The sequence below is a fragment of the Panthera uncia genome, chromosome D2 (genome assembly GCF_023721935.1).
Source record: "Panthera uncia isolate 11264 chromosome D2, Puncia_PCG_1.0, whole genome shotgun sequence".
In the NCBI taxonomy this organism is placed as follows: domain Eukaryota; kingdom Metazoa; phylum Chordata; class Mammalia; order Carnivora; family Felidae; genus Panthera; species Panthera uncia.
The window spans coordinates 45,203,061-45,215,205 of NC_064818.1; positions in this window are offsets into that span (position 1 = coordinate 45,203,061).

Below are 12,145 nucleotides of genomic sequence, written 5' to 3' on the forward strand. Positions count from 1 at the left end.
GACTTGTTCTTTCACTCAGCCTTTCACTCATCCGTCTCCTTCCCAGGAAACATTCGCATTTTGTACTATGTGCATAAAATAACACACAGAGAAATGTTGGTTGCAGAACTATTTTTTTATTTTTTATTATTTTTTATCTGAGAGAGAGCGTGAGCCTGTGTGTGAGCGGGGGAGAGGGGCAGAAGGAGAGAGGGAGAGGGAGAAAGAGGGAGACTCTTACTTAAGAAGGAAACTCTTAACTAGGATTCATGCTCAGGTTGGAGCCCAAAGTGGGGCTTGATCCCACGACCCTGGGATCATGACCTGAGCCTCAATCAAGAGTCAGACGCTCAACCTTCTGAGGCACCCAGGCATGCTGCAGTATTATTTATAATGGGGGGTGGAGGGGAAGGGAAACATTTCAAAGATCCATCAAAAGAAAGAGGTAGTTACATAAATTGCTACACAACCAAATTGTGGAATACTAGAGTATTCTGTGTGTTCGTGTGTCTCTCTGTGTCTCTCTTTCTACTTTCCTTTGGACTCAGCCACCATGTTGTAAGGAAGCCCAGGCCACACAGAAAGCCACATGGAGGTGTTCCAACCAACAGCCCTGGCAAAGGTCCCCAGAGGACCAGCCCATACACGAGTGAATGAGCCTTTGGATGATTCCGCCTTCTAGTCTTTGAATCTTCCAGCTGGGGCCCCAAATATCTCAGAGCAGAGACTAGCTATCCCCTCCGAATTCAGCTATCTGCCCTGCCTGCATTCTTGACCCTCAGAAACTGTGAGCGTAGTGAAAGATCCAGCTCTCACTAAGTTTGGGGGCAATTTGTTATGCAGCCATAGTAATTCAATAGACTGATCTTACCTGTCATGTTTAAATATGTTCTAGTTCAACAGCTCATTGGCCAGTGTCTACACCGTAGTGCACAGTCCTGGTGGGGCCCTGTGGTTCCCCAAGGACAACATGGGGAGTTTGACTCCTTCTACCCATCATCCCTTCCTGTGTTTGTTTGCTCAAAATATTCATATACACCAGTTTCAGAATAGTCCATCTGTACCCCTCCGGGAAACTACCTTACTAACTACATTACAGTGTTCCTATACCCTTGCGTTCGTGTTTAGCCGTGCATTTTCTGGTCAAAACCCTATTTTCCAAAGTCACATGAGCTCGTTCCTTTATTCCTCCAGAATCTATGTATGCTCAACAACCCTGCCACATAGGCATCTTTAACCTTACTTTATAGGGGGAGGTTGAAGTTCAGAGGGGTGAGGTGAGGCACAGGTAGGAGGGAGGAAGTGGGGTGCTTATACCCCAAACCCAGAGGCAGGGCTGTTTTCCATGCTTCCCAGATGCTCTTTCTTGTGGGCCACTTCCCAGCAAGTAGCTTAGAGCAAAGCCCCACCAAAGATGTGCAAATATCCTTCTCCCTCATGTGGACTCTGGGTTGCTTCTGTCCATAAGAAGGTGCTCTTTCCCAGCCCCTCCCCTTGCTCCCTGCAGATATTTAGCTAAGTAAGGCCACCCATACAGGGTTCCTGCCCTCCCCTGCCCCCCGGGAAAAGGAGGGAAGAATGGTTAAGGCCCAGGCCCGCCCAGCCCACTGCGTCCCAGGCGCTGAAGTTTTCCAGCTGGTTCCCCAGCTTTGCCAAGAACTTCCGTGCTCCACTGCTGTGGCCGACAGGGTTGGTGTGCAGAACTCCAAAAGGACCAACACAGCATTTTCTTGGAGCTCTGACTCCCGGCCAGCTCAGCTCAGCTCACACATCACATGTAAACACTAAGCCTCATCAAGAAGGCCTGGGGTGCTTTCCAGCCTTAACTTCTCTTCCAAAGTTACCCTGCCCAGTCTCTGTGTTTCTCAGCCGGGAAGAGGCTAACAGGAAACAAGCCAGCCAGAGGCACGGTGGGAACCGGAGATGCCACTTCTGGCTTCCCTTCACTTCGAACTCCAGAGGTTGGCTCGTGCCACAAGCTATGCTACCGGGAGAGTCAGCTCATTCACCCCAGAGCCCATGAGCTTCCAGAAAGTGCCTGTCCACTCGGCCAAGAACCTGATGTTGCCTACAGGGGTGCATCAGTCCTGACATTTTTATGGCCGAGCTGCTATATAAAATGTCTTGGGGCGCCTGAGTGGCTCTAGTCAGTTAAGCATCTGACTCTTGATTCCATCTCAGGTCATGGTCTCACCGTTCAGGAGTTCAAGCCCCGCATCAGGCTCCAAGCTGACAGCGCAAAGCCTGCTTGGGATTCTCTGTCTTTCTCTCTCTCTCTCTCTCTCTCTCTCCCTTGCTCTCTGCCCCTCCCCGACTTGCGCGAGCGCGCGCTCTCTCTCTCTCTCTCTCCCTCTTTCCAAATAAATAAATAAACTTTAAAATGTCTTAGGTGGGCAATACTCTTCTTCTTCATACTAGAAAATAGGGCTCCTTGAGGTAGTACCAGCCACCTTACCACTGCCCTGCAAAGAACTCCTGTAATCAGACTCAACACCCGAGGGAGGGAGAAGAGTGGTGAGTTGCCTGGGTCGCTGCTGGCCAGGTGCAGGGTGGGCTCCAGAGTGGGGAGTTTCTCCCAGTGAAGGTCAGTCCCCAGGAATTATTGATGACCTCAGCCTTGTGCCAATGCTGCAGAGAAAGTGCCAGGAGGTATCAGACAATTTGAGGATTAGAGTAAAGAAGAACTCTCTTTTTGGTCCATTTTCTGTTGCTTCTTGTAACTATTTAAAAAGAAGTGAGTCAGGGGACCATGTAAGGAAAAACTCAGCCACAGAGAAATGTAATATGAAGAATGCTTCCTCAGGCTCTCCAAGCAAGTGGGGAAGGGAGCTTTGCTTTTTTTCCCTTCAGCCTTAATAACAGGCTGCTGCTTCTCCGTGGTTTGTTTGGAGCTGTCTCAGGGTTTTGACCTTAACCTCAGGGAGCCCACACAAATAGCCTAGGCTTCCTCTGTCATCAGAGAGCAGGGAGGGGGACACCCTTCAGGCTGGGTGCTGGGGTGTGTCTGTGGCTGTGCTCCAGGGCCCAGAGTCCTGCCTCCCTCCTGCCTAGCTCCGGTTCCGGGGATCTCGAATGTTCAGCGAGATTTCTGGATGCAGAAGTGTCTTCTTCCAACCTATGCTTCCTTGTAAGGGTGATTTCAGCCGGTAGGAAGGACAGCCCGGCTGGAGGCCATGTACATGATGACCCAGAAGTTCCAGGATCCTGGCAGCTGGCTACTCCCGGTGCATGTTCTTAGACAGCCATACTGGGAGCTCTGGGGAAAGGGCTGGGTCTTCCCTCTCTCTTTGTCCAAAATATGCTGGCCATAGGCCACCCTGGACACAGCTCTCAGGCCACCAATTGCTAACCCATACTGAATGAACCTTCTAGAAGCATGGTTCCAACTTAAAAGGTGAGATCCCAGAACCCCAAAGGCCAATAGCAAGTTAACCACAATTTCTAAACATGCTGGCTTACTCCCATTCAGCCTTCAGCTCACATCCAAAGCATTTGAAATCCCCACTGGAAAGTAGCATGTATGCTCACAGATACCTGGGATGATTTATTTCCAAACCCACAATTAAAAGCTCTACTGCAGGCCCTCATCTTAAGACTGGCTTCTTCCCCTCCAGTCCTTCAGAGAAAGTGTCTCTTCTGTGACATGATACAGTTGCATAATGCATGGTAAAGGTGTCCCAGGAGAGGCCAGCCACTGTCCCTTCCCCAACACAACACCCACAGCCCTGTAGCTGATCCCAGGCCCGCCCAGAATGACTTCTGGGAAGGCTGAGTTAGGCTGCGTGAAAGCCCTACCGGAAATTTCCCCGGAAAGGAACCTGAGGGGTTAAGACTTAGGGGCCCAAATGTGAGGCAGTACGTTCAGCCACACCCACCAGCCACACCCCTGCTGGGCAGTGAGCCTGGCTCCAGCCCCCCTTCACATGGGGCTGGGGGGCTTTCAGTTTCACTCTTTTTGCCCTCTCTTGGTTAGATTTATTCTTAAATATTGCATTCTTCTTGAAGTTATGTAAATGCAACTGTTTCCTTAATATATCTTACAGATTGTTCCTATTGTACACAAATGCAACTTTTTTTTTTGTTCAACTTTGCTGACTTTTATTAATTCTAACCATTTTTCCCGAACTTCTTTGGATTTTTCTCTCTATAAGATCATGTCATCTGCAAATACAGTTTTACTTCTCCCCTTACAATCTGGATCTCTTTTGTTTCTTTCTCTTCCCAAATTGCCCTGGCAAGAATTTCAGTCTATGCTGAATCAAAGTGTTGAAGGCCAGCATCCTTGTCTTGTTCCTTATCTTCAGGGAAAGTGTCAGCCTTTCAGCATTGAGAATGTTGTTAGCTGTGGGCTTTTATAAATGGCCTTTTTCATCTTGAGGAAGTTCCCTTTGAATCCAAGTTTACAAAGTGCTCTCATCATGAAAAGATGTTGATTTTTGTCTAATGCTTTTTCGGCATCAATGGACATGATTGTGTGAGACGTTTTCCCTTCATTGTCTTAATGTCGTGTATTACATTCCTGGACTTCCAAAATAGTGAACTGCACTTTGCACTCCCAGGACCCCATCTGGCTTTGCTCACGTAGAGAGGTCTGCTTCTAATGGCTCCCCTTGCTCCACGTGACCATCGTGCTCGGATTGGTGAAATGGGAGGAGGTCACAGGCAGGGGACTAGCTGCGGTGAGGCGGAACTGGGTTCTAGCACACCCACAGCACACGGGGAATGGACAGAAGGTGGCTGGCGCCGTGAGACGTTTGCCTGACCCCCTGTCGTGTGAACCAGCCAGCGTCAAGGACACCGTGAGCGCCCACTCCTGGAGAGGAGAGAGGAGCCTGCCCCGTGTTGGTGAGAAGGAGGTCAGCCTCACTTGGTTCACTTCCCAAGGGAAAGACCACTCTCCTCGGAAGCCATCCCAAGTCCACCCTGGCTGCCAGAAATTCAGCAACTATGATAAAGATCAGACACGAGCACATATGAATTATTTATTATTTATAAGAGAACACTATGAGTATATGCGTATTATTTTAATTTTGAGTTATAGTTTTAAAGCGACTCCCCAAAACTTGAAGATAACCCAGCAAAGTTATCATTTCATTGGATACGGCACCTAGTAAGCTATTTACATAGCATAAATTCACAGGCAGTGGCACATGATAGATTTTGAGATATCACTTTACAGGCAAAAAAAAAATTTAGATTGTTTACCTGCCTTAATGAAAGAGATATGAAGGCTCGTATTTGAACCACAAAGTATACACAAATTCAAGTTCGCTTATTGGAAAACTATGGGCCACGAACATCAGTAATGCGATAAGGGGTAGGCATACTGGAGGACTCAACATTCAACCCACAACAAATTAAACTGATCACAATAAAGCCCAACTAAGATAATTAAAAGGCGAGAATAGCAGCAATTGAAAATTGATCTCTCAAGACCTCACTGATGAGGTTCTGGAAACAAAGCACGCTTGCCCCAAATTACTGGTTTTCTCTCTGCACAACACATGTGCAGGGGGAGCTTGGCTGTGCTGCATGAGAGCCAGATAGGTGCCTTAGCGGGACCCCAAACTTCAATCCTTGCAAAACCCAGTACTGAACTATTTTCCTATATAAATGCCAAACGTTTGGAACCAAAAGTAATTCAGATTGCCAGGGTGTAGCCCTCAGTTGAATGTAAAAGATGAAGTCAGCATAAATATGCATTATTCCTCCATAAAGGTGAAAAAATGACTTACATTTTTACAAAGTTCGTGGCCAAGACAGGCATCAAATGTCTGCTGAAGCCACCTCGTACTGGCTAGTGAGAGCCAATTGTTAAATTTTTTAAGAACTTCGTGCAAGCCAGTTGTTAAGCATGGCCCTTATCAAAAATAAACTTACAAATAAATATAGGAAACATCAAAGTAATACTTAATATTCATCAATTCCTATTTTATTACATCCTATGACACCCTGGCAGCTTGTAAGAGGGCTTGGAGGGAGTATTTACACCATAGTATTTGGCAAAGGCTAAAATCAAGGCCTTTCCTACCCCACACCTCCGCCACCCCAGTCCCTGAGGGGGTTGTTGAACATTTACCATCATACTGCTGGGGCAACTGCAGGCAACTGGTGGAAGTTCTGGCTCTAAAGACAAGCCCCTTAGGCAACTTTCCCCCAGTAACTCTAACTTTCCAGAAGTTTCCACAATACAGACTGTATCCTTTTAAAATGAATCAGTTAAGTAATTATCTATTGACGTATGGTTGACATAAAATATATTAAGTTTCAGATGTGCAACATAGCGATTCAATAATTATATACATTATACAATGCTCACAACAGGTATAGTTTCCATCTGCTGCCATACAAAGTTATTACAATATTACTCACCGGATTCCCTATGCTGTATTTTTCATCCACATAAGTTATTTATTTTATAAGTGGAAGTTTGTACCTCTTAATCCCCTTCACCTATTTTGCCCATCTCCTGACTCCCTTCTCTCTGGTAACTACCAGTTTGTTCTCTGGTATATTACAATATTATTTACAACAGCCAAGATGTGAAAGCAATCTAAGTGTCCATTGATGGATAAAGAAGATATGGTGTATATATGCAATGGAATACTACTCAGCAGTAAAAGAGATCTTGCCATTCAAGATGGACAACATGGATATACCTAGAGGGTATAATGCTAAGTGAAAAAAGTCACAGAAAGACAAATATCATTTGATTTTACTTTATGTGGTATCTAAAAAAAAGAAAACAAAACAAAACAAATAAAAAACAGAAATAGACCCATATACATAGGATATACATAGGTATCTTAATCCCCTTCAGGGAAGTGCTCAGGACCCTCCCACCTGCATGTGGGTCACAATTTAGAAAGGGCACTCCCATTCATCATTTTATGGTTCTCACAGCAACCCAGGAATGGGGCAAAAGAGTATTTTTTTCCCCTTCAAATAGATGAAGAAACCAAGCCTCAGAGGAGTAAGGAAGGTTTTCTAGACTCACACAGTCTGTGGGATAGGAACCTAGCTTTCTTGAGTCTTTAGCTACATGTGGTAGGCACATTTTATTTAGGAAAGGAGAGGGGAGAGGAGGAGGAGGGGAAGGAGGGAAAAGAGGAGGAGGGAGGAGGGAGAGGGAGGGGGAGGGGAAAAAGAAGAGGAGGAGGAATAATGCAAAGTCCCGAACCCGGTACACTCTGGTGGAAAAATAAATGAAACAAATTTGCTGGCAACATGTAGCAATAGCTTTAAGCCTGTGATACTGTCTGTCTTAGCAAACCCTGCCTCTAGAGGTTTATCCTTCAGGAGGGATGTGCCCAGGATTTTGCTAGCCCGTTTTCAGTGCAGGGTCACTTACACTCAAAAACTCAGAAGAGACCTGTGTCCCAAGCAAGGAGTGTGGGCTAAACTGATTGGGTTGTGTCAGCCTTACCTGGGAACTTGTTAGAATTACAAATTCTTGGGCTCCACTCCAATGTGGGCCAGCAATCTGTGTTTTATTTTGTATTTTTTTAGAGAGAGAGAGAGGGAGGGCGTGTGGGGCAAGGGCGGAGAGCTAGAGAAGGAGAGGGAACCTTAAGCAGGCTTCATGCTCAGCACAGAGTCCAATGTGGGACTCAATCCCACGACCCTGGGATCAAGACCTGAGCCAAAATCAAGAGTCAGATGCTCAACGAACTGAGCCACCCAGGCACTCCCAGAAATCTGTGTTTAAATAAGGCCTGCCTGTGGCTGATCTGGGCACCTAATAAGGTTTGAGAACCTTTGGATTAAATAAATTATGGGACAACTAAACAAAGAAATACAATGCAGTTCAAGAAGAAAGCAAAATAATATGTTCACAATGTAGTAAGTAAAAACATATACCATATGATACTAGTTATATAAAATATAGTACATGTATGTATACGTGCCCACACACATGTACAGTCTGGGATGATCCACACCACATGGGAGCAACATACATCTTTGGAAAAGCGGTTCCCTCATCCTTTTGTTCGCTATTTTCTAATTTGTGCACAATAAACATTTAAGAAAACAAGCAATTACTTCTACATTTATTTAAATACTAGTGAAATAAAAACAAAATGCAGGCCCACAAGCAAGATTTTGCAAACCCCATGCCTCCCACCCATCCATCCCTAGGACACTCCACACCAGGGGCAGTGGGCAAGTGCTGGGGCCTGGGGACAGCATCAGCCTCTGGGTCAGAGTAGCGCTTGCCTCACTGGGTGCAGCGAACGGGACCGGGATGAAGAGCAAACACCCGCCCCTGTCTGCACGGGGTTAAAATACATTGGCTAGAGAGAAGCCCCGTGGGAAAGACATGACATTTGTTTGCAAGGAAACATAAACAGGGACAAGTGAAGACAGAGAAATGTGGTGCAGTGAGAGCCTGATCAAAGCCAGCTGGGCAAGCTGGCTTGGCTGCAAGGAAGAGAGCAGGGTAGAAGGCTCCCTGGGCCAGCCTGGGGACAGGGCAGGGCAGCCTCTAGCTGTGGGCGCTGCCCAAGGGACTAGGGCCTGGAACACAAACACAGCTGGGGGAAGCTGGGTGTGATGGGCCCCAGGCACTGTGAGGCCTAACTTAGTGGTTCCAGTTGCCCCCAAGGGGGAGTAGGTCCACCCAGATTTCTGTCTTCTGGACCCTAAGGTTGTAGAACAGTAAAGAGCCAGCATCTGTCACCAACAGGTGCACCAGGCATAGAGCAGGGCATCTCATTTCATCATTTAATCCTTCTAGTGGTCCTGGAGCAATCCACTCACACTTTTGCCATCTAACTTGCCCAAGGTCAAATAGCTGCTGAGCTGCAGAGCGGACATCTGAACCAGGTAGGGCCCACATCCATCTGCAGAGCAAGGCAAGCCGGGCTGTCACCAATGCCCCGGAGTCCTCCCAGTGCCCTCCCCACAGCCCTCCCTGCCCCTCTGGACCCCAGCCCCAGCCCACAGCCCCTCCGCCCACTGCCATCCACCACTCCTGATCACCTGAGCCCCTTACAAAGCCAGCGTGAGTACTGGGCTTGGCATTATCTCCACCCTGACAAGGCTAAGGCAGCTCTACGACGCTTATTTAAAATTGTGCCAGGCAAACGCTAAGCACATGTTATAAATTATCATTAATTTAAAGAGACATTTCCCTTTGGGAGACACTGATTTCATGAACAACAGCTGAGGCTTAGAAGTTACACTACACTTACGGTTTCCCTCTTGGCCTTGGCCTTGGCCTAAATATGACCTTTTGTTGTTTGCCCTCATTGCTTTTAGAGCACAGACTCAGGCTTCCCACTGAGAACCGGGAGGCAGTGGAGGGGTCCCCTGCAAGCCCCAGATGACGTCTGAGAGCATGACTAACCCCCTCCCCGCTGCAGGTTCCAGGTGCGAGCTGCCTCTGGCACAGCCCTGGTGTCCTGTCTGTCCCTCCTCCCCTTTATTACTGTCACTTCCCTCATCCAGGAGAGCCATCACCAACCTCATGTTGGAAGGGGGTGAATTTAGCCCGCCTGAAGCCACATCGTGCCCTTCCCAGCTAGCCTTCATCTTCCCTTTTGTATATTTTTTCTTCTTTCTTTTTATTCAAGTATAATTATTATACAGGGTCATTTTAGTTTTTGATATAAAATATCATGATCCAACAATTCTACGCACTTCTCAGTGCTCAAGATAAGCGTGCTCTTAATCCCCCTTTGTCTGTTCCGCCCCATCATCTTTGCTCACGGGGACACCGGAGGCTTCTCCTAGCAAAACTGCTGAGAACTTCTTTTTAGACATTGTTTCCTCTCTCACAATTTTCACTTGTGGAAAATCTTCTCTCCCTTCTAGAGCGACTCCCCTTCCTGCTGCCCTGCTCTTCCTCCCACCCCCTCTCTGGGGAAGTGGAGTCAGCCCCCTCAACCTGGACTTACTGCCAGGGGAGGCACCCCCACCACTCAGGTGCACCAAATCCTCCACATTGTCCTCTATGACTTCAATCCTTCTTTCAGGGTCAGGCCAGATCCATGGCCACAGGAAGAGGTGAGAGTGTCCGGATTCGGTGCCTGCCGTCACTCCTAGAGGTTCCCATACTGATTTAAGACTGTCCCAGATCGGCTCATCGGAGAATGAGCACCGCCTTCACCTGCTACTCACTCTGCCTCTCCTGATACCCACAGGTCCCCCTCATGTCCCTGTCTGCAGCTGTCCCCACAGCATCCCCATCCTTACCCTCCACCTCACCTAGGCCGGGCCTGTCCCGGCCCCCCTAATCCTGTTTCTACCCGGTTATTGTCCTTCCTGTGATAGTAGCCCTATAGTTCATTCTGTCCCCCCCCCCACCTGGGGACTCTCTGGGCCAGTAGCACCTGAAGCCACCCCCTAAGGCTGGCAGGAGTGGTTCTTATCTCTCTCACTCCCTCCAAGGGCAGCATGGCATCAGAGCCAAAACTTGGACAACACAGCCAGAGAAGATGCTCCCATTCCAACATCAGGGTCAATCACCCAGCGATAAAACCCTAATACATAACATTATTACTCACACCATTTTCACAATGGCCATGCCGTAGGCACACCGTGGTTTTAGGACTAAAATTTCTACCACTCGGGAAAACAGTATGGGGGTTCCTCAAAAAACCAAAAACAGAACTACCCTACAACCCAGCAGTTGCACTACTAGGAATTTGTCCAAAAGATACAAAAATGCTGATTTAAAGCGGCACATGCACCCCCGTGTTTATAATAGCACTATCAACAATAGCCAAGTTACGGAAAGAGCCCAAATGTTCACTGACTGATGAATGGATAAAGAAGATGTGGTATATACATATACAATGGAATACCACTCGGTGATCAAAGGGAATGAAATCTTGTCATCTGTGACAACGTGGATGGAACCGGAGGGTATTATGCTAAGTGAAATAAGTCAGGCAGAGAAAGACAGATATCATATGATTTCACTCATATGTAGAATTTGAGAAACTCAACAGATGAACACAGGGGAAGGGAAGAAAAAATAAGATGAAAACAGAGAGGGAGGCAAATCGTAAGAGACTCTTAAATAGAGAACAAACTGAAGGTTGCTGGAGAGGAGGTAGGGAGATGGGTAGAATGGGTGATGGGCATCAAGGAGGGCACTTGCTGGGATGGACACCGGGTGTCGTGTGTAACAGATGAATCACTAAATTCTACTCTTGAGGCCAAGACCACACTGTATGTTAACTAACTTGAATATAAATAATTTGAAAAAGAATAAAATTTCCCCCTGCCCTAGAGAAACTCTCTTGTCTGTGCCAAAAGAATATACCCAAGAATTTTCATTATGTGCACTTTATAGTAATAAAAAATTACAAACGGCGCACATTAAAAAACAAAGTAAAACATCGGAAACAATTCCAATCGATACAAAAATAGCAAAATATTTGAAAGGCAAAAAGCGTTGGTGATCCTGTGGGGAAAAGATCCTGCTTGTACACTGTGAGTTGGAGACTTGATAGGGACTCATTGAAACAGATTTAAGTGGTAACTACAGTAACTACAACTTTTATTTTCAATTCCGCCCCCCCCCCCCATGGCAACTAGCCTATTCAGTTTTCCAACTTCTTTTCGAACCAAGCACAGTCATTTAAATTTTGTGGGAAAACTATCCGTTTTATCTAGATGTTCAAATTTAACAAATTTATTCTATAAAAATATTCATTGTTAATACTCTTTTATCAATGTCTGTGGGTCAATAACAACACATGTCTTAAGCACCAAGTAGGTGCTTGGGTGTGCTCCCTGGGGACGGCTTTCTTCAGGAACATGTGTGGGCAGAGCTCTGAAAAGAGAGAGGAAGTGGTCTGCCTTTTGAGACTCTTTAAGGCAGTAGAAACGGCAATGCAAAGAGGCTAGATGGGACATGTTTCACATCTAGAAATTCCACATGGCTCTTTCTTAGCACTGCCACCTGCCAGCTGAGGATTTCCTTCTGTTCACCTTTCAACATCTGGATTATTATGGATCCACTTTTTTGTTTTTTACCTTTTAAAAAATTTGAATTCCAGCGTAGTTAACATACAGTGTAATGTTAGCTTCAGGTATACAATATAGTGGTTCAACAATTCCATACATTACCCAATGCTCATGATGACAAGTGCACTCCTTAATCCCCATCACCTATTTCATCCATCCCCCCCTCCCCACTCTGGTAAACATCAGT